The 14,310-nt window shown below is 48.0% G+C and overlaps 1 pseudogene; it reads left to right on the top strand.

Annotated features, from left to right (window-relative positions):
• Positions 1–7,696: 7,696 nt before the first annotated feature.
• LOC101580128 lies at positions 7,697–8,107 on the top strand (annotated as a pseudogene).
• Positions 8,108–14,310: the final 6,203 nt, after the last annotated feature.

The raw sequence follows: 14,310 nt of genomic DNA, 5'->3' as shown, positions 1-14,310 counted from the left end.
AGTCCCCTGTGTGTGCAGAGACTGCCTTTGGGTCACTCTGTGGGGACTGAGGAATCCAGTTATAGCTCTGCCCTCCTGACAATCTCATCAAGTGGTGTCCCCATTATTCTCATTTTACAGGTGAAGACGCTCAGCTCAGAGACCTTGGCTGCGTAGGTGTCGGAGCCAGGATTTGGAAGAGGCAGAGCGCTTCTGACATCTGAGCTCTGCTTCCTCTCCTCTCCTGAGCAGATGGCCCAGAGCTTGCCTTAGGTACTGAATTTCACTTTAAAAATGAAGTGCTACTTCCACACCTCCAAGAAGAGATTGGCCAGGTGTAAGGGTACTGCTGCTTTTTCCAAAATTCTAGGAAGTTCATGTACATCTAAAGCACAAGCATTTACAAAGCAAGAAAACTCCTTGGTGGCTGCTGTGGCGTGGTCCCCGGGTGTCTTTGGTCTCTGGCAAAGGGATCAGACCAGGCTGGGAGCAGGCAGGAGGTAGCTTCCACTGGGCAGTCCAGTTAAGATCGTCCTCCTCTTGGCTTGCTTTACTCTCTGCTGGGCAACCGCTCCTTCTCTTCACATTTCCAATGCCACGAATCCTGGCAATAGTAAGTAATGAGCTTCATGCAGCTATTCAACAAATACACCCACATTCTTCTGTGGAACCCGGTGCCATTCCCGACACTTGAGGTAGAACAGTGAAGTAAACGGAGTCCTTGCTGACCTCGCCGGGGAGACAAGAAGCATGTGCCCGGACAGGTATAAAACATGAGCGGTAGGTAAGTTCTGTGAAGGAAAAAGAGCAGACAAGGGAGCAGAGAGCAATGGCGGGGTGTTAGGTGGAAGGGCAGGTGGTGCTCCCTGGAGAGTGACATGCAAGCCCAGACCCCAGGGCATGACAGAGATGCTGAGGGCCGAACATCTGCACAGTACAATGGAAAGTACAACCCCGAGCTTGGCCATGGTGGGAAGTGCTGAGGAGCAGAATAAAGCAGGGAACAGCCCGGGCCACTGGGTGGGAGAAGGCTGGGGCCAGCTGCCACTGGAGAGACCAAGGAGGTTCTCCAAGAAGGTGATACTAGAACGATGTCCTGAAGGAAGACGGAATGAACCACAGGGATGTGAAGAGTGCTGTGGGTCCAGGGAACAGCAAGGGCGGAGCTGACAGGCAAGGCCTTTGGCTTTGTCCCCTGCACGGTGGGAAGCAGCTAGAGGATTCTGAATAGCGATGTCCATTATCTGACTTACAGAACCCTAGTAGTCGGAATCCTCAGGACAGCTGCCCTCTATTAGCACTTCCTTGTGCTTGTCCCCAGGGTACCACCTCAGGGACTGTTCTTAAGCAAGCAGGACTATTATTCCCATCGTACAGATGAGCTACTCATGGTACCAAGGATACTTGACGAGCTCTCCCCAAAACCTTACAGTTCCTCCACACGGGGTTTTGTGTCCTTTAACCTCAGCTCAGCCTCCTCTGAGCAGCTGGGCAACCCTTCAGCCCACTGAGCTTTCCACTGCCAGGCTCCCCAGAGGTGACTCAGCTTCCATCTCTGGTTTATTGTCTCATTCATCTAGCTGCGTGCTTTTGAATGTATCTGCACCTCAGCCTTTGGTCCGTAGATGGCCCTTCTTCCTTTGACAGCCTGACTACTGTCTCCTCCCCTTCAGAGTCCAGGCTAGGCAGCACACAGCGGCCCCATCAGCTACCTTTGTGGGTTGTGCGTCTAGGTTTGCACCAGTAGAGTGAGAGGAGAAGGGCTGGGTATTGCGCAGGTCCCCCAATCCTCAGTCTCTGTCTGAAGAGTGACCCTGCCTCTTGCCCCATTCGTGTCCCAGGTAGTATGAGTCTGCTCCCTGCTCACTCTCTGGACCGAGCCCTGCTGATCCATAGCTGATCAGCAGACCACAGGGATACATTCAGACTTTCTCCACTGGGACTGCTCCAAGCCTGGGGACACTGCTGATGGCCACTTCCTTGGGCCCTTCTTCATCCAGCACCCAGCGTACCTTTCTGATGGCTCCTTCTGTTCTCTGTACATTTTAGGCTTGTTCTTGAATCATCCCATGACATCATGTACTCATAGATGTTCAAAATTGTATTTTTGGCCTCAGCGTGGCTCCTGAACTTCATCCTGTCTTTCCACCTGGACACTCCACAGGTGCCTGGATGCTCATGACACACCCTGAGTCACCGTGCAATTCCCATCCACCTCGCCATGGTGATCCATCACCCTCTGTCCTCCTCGCCACAGTCCCTGTCCTGTTAGCTGCTCAGCCCATAGCTTCTGGTCTAGCACACTCCCATTCTGTTCTTACTGCCAATGCCCGGCTTTATTCCATCAGCCCCTCTTGAACCAGTTATTCTGTCTCGGCCGGGAGTTCTCATAAAAACCACTTTGGAAACTTCTTAAAAGTGTGGGCAGAGGGGACCCCAGGGCAAGAGTTTGATTTCATGAGCTCAAGGTCGGTTCCAGACTTCTGGATTTCTAACAAGCTCCTCAGGTGGGTCCGGGGTAGGTTGTCCCTAGGCCACTTTGTAAAAACAAAAACAGAAACAAAACCCCACATTACAGCAACCCATGCATACCCTTGTTTGTAGAAGCATAATTCCCGATAACAAAATCTTGGAAGAAGCCTACACATCCATCAACAGAGGAACGCGGGAGGAAAATGTGGTATTTACACGCAATACAGTTCTACTCTCCCATAAAGAACTACAGACTTGTCATTTACAGGAAAATGGATCCACTATGAGGCCACAATATTAAGGGAATAAATCAGACACACAAGCTTAAATATCACATAGTTTCTCTTATAGGAAAAGCCCAAAATATAAAGAGCAAAATAAAAGATAGAAATAGGAGGTATGCAGACAAGTCTTTCTTAAAGAGGAAAGGGATTACGAGTGGAACAGGATGAAAAAAAAAAAAAAAGAATGAAAGCGTGTTAGGCACCTGTACCAACTCCACGTCAGGAATGGAAACATTCTGGGCTGCAAATGTGTACTTAAAAAAAAAAAATGATCAAGAGATGGATAGATGGGGGAGAGAGAAGAGAAGAGAAAAGAGGAAAGGGAAACAGGATAAAAAAAGAAATTGAGATGTGTTACGTGGCACTGGGGAGGTAACTCAGCAGTCTAAGTGCATGCCCTGGCAAGCCCAAGGACCTGGGCTCGATCGCTGGTGCCACACGCTATGCTGGCCCCTAAACCACGGGCGCACTGTGCTGGCCACAGAAACCAGGTGTGGTGGCGCATGTCTGTAATCCCAGCACTGGGGAGGCTGAAACAGGAGGATCACTATGAGTCTGAGCTGCATAGTGAGACCCTGTACCAAATAAATAAATAAAAAGATTTCTTTGAAAAAGCATTATGTATGTGTGTCAATTTCCCACAAGGTGTGTAAATGTTATGTACTACAAATACGTATTCATAAAAAAGGGGGAAATCCCCCGTTACTGGTCACCTTGCCTGTCCTTACTCCAGCCTGCCATTCATGCGATGGATCCCTGTGTCACTCCATAACATTTCTGAGCAGGTAGCACCACAGAATTGTGCAGAAACCTGTATACAAATATAGCCCACCAACACAATGCTGCATCTTTTTTTTTCTTTTTCTTTTTTTGTATTTAGGACAGGGTGTACAGGGTATACAGGGTCTCACTGCGTAGATCGGACTTGTAGTGATCCTCCTGTTTACAGCCTCCCAAGTGCTGGGATTATAGGCCTACCTGGGGATTGAACGCCCAGCCCCAGTTGAGCTATTTGGCTGGTCCTACCACTGCATCTTAACCACTGTGGTTAAGACCCTTTTCCCCTAGAGAAAGCGAAGTATAGAGAACTGCTAAGTAGCAGAAGGGCAAAGCTCTTCCATCCAAAATCAGGTTCTCAGTTCACGCCCCACAGCCTCCGACTCCCAGAGTCCTGTGCTGAGTGACTTTGGTTCTCTCAATGCTCCTCACTTCTTTCTGCCTCTGGCCCTCTGTCATCTGGTCCCCCTCTTTCAAATGACCATTTACGGCAATTTTCTGTGACTCCCTCACAAGTTATAAAGTTAGAAGCTCACAGTCGTTCCTACTTAGTAGCCCCCAGGTTTGTGGGCCAGAAGTCAGGGCACAACACGCCTGGCCTCTATCCATAGCCCTCACTATGTTCAGATCCCATTGTCAGCTGGGACACCTTGCCACACACAGCAAGGGGTTCTCTTCCAAGCTCACTGGTGGTTGGCAGGGTCCTGTTTTCTTGCGGTCACAGACTGATGGCCTGTTTCTTTTCTGGCTTCCTCTAGGGGTTGTTCTCGGCCCCTAGAGGCTGCTTGCTGTCCTTGCCACACGGTCCCCTTCATCTCCAAAACCATCAGGGGAAAACTTGTCCGGGATGAGACCTTTGAACTCTTCAGATTTCTTAGATAGGGAGCAGCTGAGCCCCTTGGCTCCGGTCCGTGGGTTCAGAGCCCAAGGTCGCTCGGCTGTGGGGCTCCTGGACACCGGTGAGGCACAGGGGTCAGAGTGAAATCGGGTCCCCAGAGCCCCTTCCGAGCCCTGCTGCAGCGCCCTTCCACAGCTCGGTTTACATCAAGGGGTCGCATTAGAAGGATGAGGCCAGGGACAGCGCGCTGCCAGGAGGCCCGGGGCACAGGGCAGACGGCACCCGGGGGCAGACGGCCCGGCCTGCTGCGCACCTCGGAGACCGTGAGGCGCACGGGCCACTAGGTGTCACTCGAGATCCAACAAAGAGCCGTGTCCTCAGCCGTTTCCGCCCGCCTTGGGGAGGAGCTGATGATGGTCCCCACCGACCGATCTCTGCGCTGCTCCACGGACCCCACAGCTGGCAGCCACTGTGGCAGGGGCCACCTGACTGTCGAGACCTCCACCCCCGTCATAGGCTCCTTTGGGAGAGGCTCACGCGGGGCGGGAAGCGGCGTCCCCAACAGCCTAGAGGGTGTGGGGGTCCCTGGGGCCGCACCCGGTCCCCCCTCAACCCCTAGCTGCAGCCTCAGCTCCTATACAGAGGATCTGCCTCTGGGCTCCATCGTATGGGAGGGGACAGGTGACAGGACCCCAAGAGATTTCTGTCCTGGCCCCCGACCATCTCTTTCCTTGGACATCGGGGATCCAGAGCTGGGGTACTTTCGGCTTGCCGGGAGCAGGGATTTCCGCTTTTGCAACAAACCTCAAGTTCAGGGCAGCAAGAGAGGGGACCAGCACGTGCTTGTGGAGGACATCGCTAGGCGGGAGTCTTGGTCGGCTTTCCAGTCCGCCCACCCTTCCCACGCGAGGAGGAGGAGTCTGCACGCGAGGCTAGGGCGCTCTTCTCCACCCCGGCAGGGGGAGCGCTTCCCCTGCGTGGCTCCCCACTGCGCGCGCCCCCGCCAACCCCGCGGGGCCCAGGCCGGCTCCACCGGATGAAGGATGAAGCGTCCAGTTTCTGCAGCCCCACGCTGGGATGGGTCCAAGGTCACTGTCTGATCCGTACACAGCCTTTGGAGGTCCTGTTTTCCTCACTCCCAGCTGATTTGCCTGTCCTTGTTTTCAGTTTCTTAAGGGATTATTGAAATTCATTAGCATATCTTGGAGCTCCTGATAACACTGCTTCCAGGGCAGGGTGCAGCTGTAGCTGAAGAAGCTGGGTCAGGACAGTGAGTCCCAGTCGGGCGCCTCCCAAACTGAATAATCTTATTTATCTATATAAGGATTTCCTTTACAAGTCGCAAAGGGATTTTCCCATGCAAAGCATGTCCTATTCTATTTGGTAATCTCTTTCCTCTTTGCATGAAAGGTCGATTCAATCCTTCATTTTATTTTTAACCCGAATTTTATCATGTGCTAGGGTGAAAAAGGCAGCCTTGGTTGCTGATTTTGGTGTGGTAAGGAATATATACTGAATATGCAGTTGTCTCAGGGGACATGAGTTCGGTCATGCGTGAGAAGCTCGACAAATGGCCCCAGGGGGCGGGTGTGACAGCAAACCAGGCAGAGAAGCCCTCACCTGGCTCTCAGGCCTGGCTTTCCTCCTGGCTGCTCTTTCCTCCTTTGGCTGCTGCGGATAGATCAAAATCTCCCCTCTGAGAGAGGGTGAGTCTGTGCTTTCAGAACAGACAGACAGACAGACAGACAGACAGACAGACTGTACATTCCCAGGTGAGGCCTTCAGAGGCAGAGTAAGGCCAGGGCCCCCGTCCACCCCAGACACATGCCAGCCAGGTTGTTAAGCCCTTTTGCATGGTGAAATTCACGTTTCCAGTTTCTTTTGAGGCCCCACAACTAAGGAGAACACAAGAGAGTTCTGGCGCAGTACCCTCGCCTCCTCTTCAGTGTTTATTGAGCACTTGTTATGTGTGGGGCTGATGCCCCCGGCCAAGGATGAGAGTGAGACTCTAGGAACCCAAGGAAGAATGTACCAGAAGCCTAGAAGCAGCAGAGCCTAGCGGCTCCCAGGGTCTGGGATGGTACGAACAGGATTGGGTGCAGCTAATTAAGTGAGAAGAAGAAAGATGCCCAGTGGCTTATACAAGATGGTGAATGCAGGTTTGTCTCTCTTGTGGTGGTCAGGAGCTAAAGAGGAAGGGAAAGGTGGCCACACTCCCTGCTTCCCATTCTGTGCTGTGCCATTCTGAAAGGAGGGAAAGAGGACCTTAACAGAATGCATTTCCCACTCCTCATCTGCTCTCTGAGGACTCTTTGAAGAATGTAATTCAGATCATTACCTCGCTTGTCATCTTCCCAAAAGTGGCCGGAGTCCTTCCTGTAGCTCGCGGGTCCTGCCTGCCTCACCACCTGCTCCCTGCTCCTCACATGCACAGTCCAGCTGTCCGCCTTTTCTGGCTCTTGGATGCACATTACGAGTAACTGGACCTTGTCTCTCTCCTTCATTTTGTAGTCCTGGTGACCTGAAGCATTCCTGGAGCTGGCATAGTACATACTCCACCAATGTGGGACAAGCTAACTGGGTAAGAAAAACGGAGGAAATCCTGGGAGCCTCTCCCATGAGGCTGCCCACTGTGCTGGCTATTGTCCGGGCTATGCGGCTGGATCTGGGAGGGCAGTAAGGTTGGCATGTTCTGTGCAGAGCATGCTCTTGCAACATGCCTGGTCCATATGTACCAGGAACTCCTGTATAAGGAGACTGAATGACAGGTTCGTATCCCACTGGGCTGAGTCAGCCTCATCACACATCTGCTGTGGTGACTACAGCTCACTCTGGGTTATGCAGAAGGAATCAGTGGGTGTAGAAGGCTGTCCATGAAAGCCCTTTACATTGGCATCTTTGCCATATAGGTGCTGAGTGTAGCAGATGCCACTTAATAAATCCAGGTTTGACCAAAGACTAATATATGGAAAGAGCCTCCTCTCTTTCCCTTTTCTTATAGCATTCCTATGGGAGCTCAGAAAACCTCCAAGACCATGCAGGAAAGAGGGGCTGCAGGTTCTCAGGTGCTGAGACAAGTTAGTTCCCTACCCCATCAACAAGACCTCATGGTGCATACTGTAAAAATGCAAAGTTCTCAGGCAATCCTGTGTTCCTGCCTTTAAACAATGCAGAGGAAACAACTCAAAGCCCACGGACAAGGGCATGGCTAAACAGGTTGTGGAGTAAGCAGCGCCTGTCAGAAAGCCCAGGAAGTGGGCCCCGGGTGCTGAGTCCGGCCTGGGCAGAGGAGCCAACTAGAGCATTGGGCCGTGGAGCAGAAAGTGTGCAACAGCTTTGATTAAAGATGACCTCCTTGTTCACGCAAGAAATTCACCTTTCTAAAAGACATGAGAAAATAGTATCACGAAGATTAATGTTACTTCAACAAATGGAGAGTAAATTTGGAGATCAAAACACAGAAAAGGCATCTCGGCTGCAAGCTGAAACAGCTTTCAAACAGCCTTTTAAAGATATAAAAACAGCTGAAAAGTCTCTACAGAGCAAGATTCACCCACATCTACCACCTGAGGTAGTTTCTCTTGAGACTCGTTACTGGGCATCAGTAGAAGAATGTATTCCCAAATGGGAACAGTTTTTTTTAGGACAAGCACCATATCCTACCAGTGTTGAAAATCATAAAGAAGCAGAAAACGCTGTTCTGAATGGGACAGTGATAACTGCTTCACACACTTCACACACTAAGAGACCTCCATAATGAAGCTCATCTTTAAAGCACTTGTGGGTAGATGCAGGAACTTTAGGGATTGAGGATGTCGATGTTGGTGTTGTTTCATTGACTCTAAGGGATGATCAAGACGAGAGCCTGCTGAGGAGTTTCTGGTTATTCCTCCTATTCAGGATCATGAACTTGCTTCCTACCACACTGATGAACTGTTAAAAACTAATATTAAAGCGTTATTAAATTTAAAAAAACCACGTTGTGGTATACATACATGCAGGGGATACTACTTAGCCTTAGTAAAGGATACAGTTCCACGCTGGGCGTGTAGCACAGTGGGAGGGCACCTGCTTAGCATGTGATTCTCAGCTCCACAGAAAAGACAAGGAATGAATCTCATGCATGTGCTAAAGCATCATACATTCCGAAAACATTATGCTAAATGAAACAAGCCAGATGCAGAAAGACAGATATTCCACTTGTGGGGAGGCTCCTGGCATCATCAGCTTCACATAGACAGAAAGTAAAGTGGTGGACACCAAGGGCTGAAGGGGAAGAGGAACTGGAAGTGTAGTCTGTTTATTTATTTATTATTTATGTGGTACCAGGATTGAACTTGGGACCTTGTACTTGCCAGGCAGGCGCTTATGCCTTGTACTTGCCAGGCAGCCCCCTGCGTTGTTTTTTTAATAAGTACAAGACTTCAGTTGTGGGGAGTACAACAGAGTTCTGGGGATGGCGATGGTGATGGTGGTTGTGTGCACCCCACACAGGTGGCATCACGTGGCATTTGTTCTGTGACTGGCTCATTTCACTGAGCATAACATCTTCAGTTCATCCATACTGACCCATGCCTCAGAATTCCTTTCTTCTGAAGGCTGAGCAAGAATGTAGGTGCCAAGGGAAATTCCCCTCTCCCTCCGAAGGCTCTCTGGAATAAACAGACAAAATGGACAGGAAGAAAGGCATCCACATTTATCTATGTGCAAAAGGAAAATAGTCATGGGAGGGGGAAAGTCGCAGGCATGTGATTAGTCCCTTGGCCCGGTCTCATTCCAAAGCGTTCTGTCTCCTCTGTGTGTGTGTGTGTGTGTGTGTGTGTGTGTGTGTGTGTGTGAGAGAGAGAGAGAGAGAGAGAGAGAGAGAGAGAGAGAATAGGACAATGAAGGCAATTGTGAGGGGCTGGGAGTGATTACTCAGGGTAGGTTAACTTGCAAAAAGAATCTTTGGGGACAGGGAGGGGAAGGAGAGGAGAATGAGAGAGGGGCCTGGGGGTGGATGCGCTCGAAGGACTGTATGGTACGTGCATGCATGAGAATATCACAGCATAACCCAATATTCTGTATTATTAATGGGCACTAATAATTTAAAAGTTAAAAATAAATAAAATATAAAGTACAATTAAATTGTTTCTCTTTGGGATTAGTGTGAGCCTAAGGGACAGTCATCATCTTGCAAGGAAATCTGTGTGGTCACAGTGGTCATTCTTTCCTGAGATTGATAATGGGATTTCAGGGAAAGGGACGAGACTTCCAGTCTGGTCCTAATGCCAATAAGTGAATTCCAGCACATCCTCCCTGCCTGTGGGTGGGGAGAGGCGACACAAGCTTTGCCTTTAGGGCAAATACTTAGCATCCCTGAAATGTCCTTCCCTGGGGGTACTGCTCTCTGAGCCCCAAGAAGAAGTAGATGCAGCCTTTGGTTATTCCTCATGGCACTTGGTTTGCTTCTGCCTTTAAACTCTGTGAGCCATGCTGCCATGAACAGAAGTGGACAGACGTCTCTTCCTGTGCCTACTCCCAGGACTTTGGGTGCTAATCTGTCTGTCGGTTTTCCACAGTGACTGCAGTGCCTTATACTCTGGCCTGCAGGGCACAAGGTGCTGCTTTCTCCGAAACCTTAACACAACTTGCCAGGTTCTGTTTTCGTTTGTTTGTTTGTCTGGCTTTTGGTAGTAGCCATTCTAATTTGTATCTCCCTGTAGTTGTGATTGCATTTCTCTGATTCAAAGGTGTTGAGTGTCTTCATGAGTTTATGGCCACTTGCAATCATTTATGGACAACTGTCTTTTAGTAAAACAATAACTTGTATGTCATATTCATTTTTATACGCTTTTTGCACCCTCATACCTGGCTCTGTTGTGACATTTTGCCATACTTAAAAATAAAACAAGCCAGGTGTAGTGACACATGTCCATAATGTTTACAACTCCAGCACTCTGGGAGGTTGGGGCAGGAAAATCCCCAGTTCAAGGCCAGTCCAAGGAATATAGCAAACTAGCAATACCTTATCGTAAAAGAAAGCAAACAAACAAATGAAGAATTTTAAAAGACTGGGAATGTAGCTCAGTATGGCACTAATAATTTAAAAGCAAAAATAAATAAAATATAAAGCGTTCATTGTCTAGTACTGCAAAACAAAAGATCTGAGTCTTTTTTAGTTGTTTCTTTTATTTGTCCGTGTCACCTCACCCTTTTTCAGAAATTATACTTGAATTCTAAAAAAAAGACAGATGATATCAGTTTGTTTGCTTGAGAATGTAGTTTGGTCTCTGGAAAAGGTGTATGTTTGTAGGAACGCACATGTGTTGGGTGGGGGCACTGGAGCTCCGCTGACAAGAGTAAAACAAACAATTAAACCGAGGCGTTAGAAGCTGGGGTGAAGGTGCTGTTGCCGGTGGTAGAGCAGCACTTGTCTAACAAGTCTGACACCCTGTGTTCACACTCTAGTACTTCAAAACAAATAACTAGGAAACACTAAGGTGGATAAAAGGTCGCCTGGCTGCGTGTAGCTCTCCATTTCTTCTACATGCAGATTTTGGAGAAAACTACAAATGTCTTATTTCAAAATATTTAGGGTCTAAGACAGAAGAACACCCAATGGTGTTTCATGTGGGTCACACGAATAGTGGCCATGGACTGCCGGCGGCCTGGAGGGAGGAGGGCCCTGGGCAGTGGAGTAAGCAGGCTGTACTCATGCAGAAGCACCCCCTCATGAGCAGAGGCTGTGTCCCAGGATCTCCATGGATCCTAGAAATCTTGGAGAATGCCGTATTGGACCCTCTTTTTTTCTCAGTACTGGAGATGAAACCTGGGCCTTTGCACTGAGCCTCAATCCCCCTCTCTCTTTAAAATTTTGAGACAAGGTCTCATAAAGTCACCAGGTTGTTTGCAATAGACTGAAATTTGGAATCCTCTTGTGTCTCCTTCCCAGAGTGTTGGGATCATAGAGATCTACCACCACACCTTGTTACATTTCTCCCTATATATCCATGAAAGTATCATCTTTTCACTTAAGGGAAGCACTCAAAGGCTTGTCTTTGACATACCTGAGTTGCCAGCCTTACAGCTCTTGTATTTTAGGGTCATTATTAAGAAAAATGACTAATATTTCACAAAAGTACTACAATAGTTCAACAGTCAATCTAATAATTGAGAGGGCTATGGGATCCCTAATGGTGGGTAGCATATACAGTATGGATACTCTGGACAAAGAGGTGGTTTAGCTCTTGTCAAACCACAAGTCAAAGATTTCATGATGCTGCTCAGAATGGAACACGATTTCAAATATGTGCATAATTTATTTCTGGCATTTTCCATTTAATAGTCTTTGATTCTGGTTGACTGAAAGTAAATTAAACCACAGAAAGTAAAACAGGATAAAGAGGGTTATCACATCCCTTTTTAAGTAAACCTCCTTTACCTTTAAACACTCATTAAATGACTTTCTATAGCACCATTCAATTAGCTATGTGTGTTAATATCCTCATTCAATCAAATTACCATCCTGTCATATTAAATTTTTGTATCCCTATATCTATCCCATACTCTCTTCTCTCTCTGGTATTATTATGGATAATACCAGGTACTCAGTATGTAATTGCTAAAAGATTTAGCTTTTTTTATAAAAAAAAAATGGGTAAGATAAATGCAATGATGAAAACTAATTTACTATAGAAGGGTGAGAAAAATATGATTTATAGGCACTGATTTTATTCTCATGAATTTGTAAAACAGGTAGTTTCTGTTCTAGAAATGAAAAATGGAGGCTCAGAGAGGTTAAAAAACTTGTTTAATATCATTCTGGGAGCCAGCAATACAACTGGGATTCAAACCTAACTCCAAAGCCTTTGAAATTTCTGCTCAATTGGTAGGTTCTGTCACACCCTGATTTCTACAGATCTCTGTGCTTCTTAAAATCTGATAAAAAACAGATAACTATTCTAAACATTGATCAGCACAAATATTCTATCTTGATGTCATTTTGGAAGTGGGTGCTATTATTTTTAGGGTTTTTTTTTTTTTTTTGGTACTGGAGATGAAACTCAGGACCTTTCACTTGTCGGGCAGGCTGAGCTATCTCCCCAGCCCCTTTTAAATTGATTGTTTAGGTTTTTTTGTTTTGTTTTATGACTTCTCAATATAGAAGAGAAAATATTTGGAAAAATAGCATTTCAGTGTGCATACTCAGAAAGGTACCTGTTCTCCTCCCTAATTGATTCAGTGACCATTTATAGAGCACCTACTAAGTGTAAGACACTGTTAGGTGCTGTGCGAGATACAAGACAGACAAAGAAACTGCCCTCAAAGAGAAGGCAAGACAAGCCCACAGGGCAGCAGAGAGCAGAACAGGAAACACTGTCTGCACCAACATCCAAGGCAGTGTGCTTGCCTAAAGGAGCAGGGTGGCTTTCCCGAGGAAGCGGTACTGGGGTTGGTCTTGAGTTACAGCAGGATCATGATAGGTAGAAGGGCTGATGCTATCCATGAGAAACGAGGAGGGGCATCAGAAAAGCCAGTGCTAGGCAACAACGAAGCTTAGAGATGCAAATCAGGCCCACTTCATGGCAGGCCTTGGGCCAAGCCTGGGGACCTGTGCTCAATTAAGTACAGCCTCTGACAGATGTAGCCAGAGTCGAACACAATAAAACTGGGCCCTAGCAGATGGAAGCTGGCAGCTGTGGGAGGGGCGGCTGGAGGTCAGGAGCTGACAGGGTAGCTGTGACATCAGTCCCGATGAGGCAGTGATGGCTTGGAGTTGGGTGCTCACAATGTTGTACAGAGGCTTGAAGACATGTTTTCTCATTAAAAATAATCTATGAAGCAGAGATGGCATATATGTTAAGTACCCCTTTGTTTTCTGGAGATCTTGGAAGTCAGACAATTTCAGGATACCATCAGTTTTCTTCAGCCTGTGCATGTTTGACTACATTTCTGGTTAGCTGCCTTTGACTTCCTGGCAGCCGTCTGGCCCATCAGGAAAACAGTCCTTGTGCAATAAGGCAGAACCCACCATGTTAACCCTCTGTCTGCACTTACATGAATTTCTCTGGAATATTCCACGCTGGTTGAGCAACCAGGCCACTTAAAGCCTGCAATTAAACAATGGTTTATCGGGGATAGAAGGTTGGCTTAACCAACCTGTGGGTCACGCCGGCCTTGGAACTGCTTGGCTCTTCAGACAAAGCCAGGGTAACACTAGACAAGAAGGAGAGGCTTTCTAAGACCCTGAAGTCACCTTGACCTGCTGTGGCGGACTCTCTATAGCTAGAAGTATTGCTGATCACTTGCTCCAGGAGACACTGTAGTGGGTGTGCAAAGGGGTTCTTGGAAGCAAGAGAATGAGAAATGGCAGAGAAAAATACAACCCATCAGTGTTGCCCAAAGAAACTGAAAAGATGCTTTGTGAAATGCTAGCAGACTAGAAAACTCTGCCTGGGCCAGGGAAGCATATGGAGCCCAGAACACTGGAATTTTAACCTTGCCTTATCTGCTAATGTGACTAGAGCCGGGGAGGCCTCAGAGCTGTTAAGGAAAGCAGACGAAGGACAGCTGTGAGCCAGTGTGACAGACACAGAGGTGCAGAGGGGCGTTTCCTTCTCAGCCGGTCTACCCAGCTTCCAAGCCACCTCTAGATTCAATGATTCTTTCTCCTGTCTTCCACTGTGCATCGGGAGGGGAGCTTGTTTGCTCCTGTCCCAAGGATTACTGCAGAAGGGGACCCCTCCTCATCAATTACAGAAGATTACAGGAAAAACAGCTCCAGGCATTCTAGGCTTCCTTGCAAAAGTGGGTAGAGGGCATACAGCCCTCCTGGCTTCGCAGTTCCTACCCGCCCACAGCTGGGTTCCCTACTCTCTCCCCTCACCCAGTCAGCAGGCACCTGCTCGCATTCATTCCATTGATGAGATAAAATCCTGAAGTCCCTCTGTAGACCTTGCATTTTTCATGATTATTCCA

This window comes from Octodon degus, unplaced genomic scaffold (genome assembly GCF_000260255.1).
Source record: "Octodon degus isolate 3935 unplaced genomic scaffold, OctDeg1.0 scaffold00004, whole genome shotgun sequence".
NCBI lineage: Eukaryota > Metazoa > Chordata > Mammalia > Rodentia > Octodontidae > Octodon > Octodon degus.
This window is presented reverse-complemented; position numbering and strand designations above follow the sequence as displayed.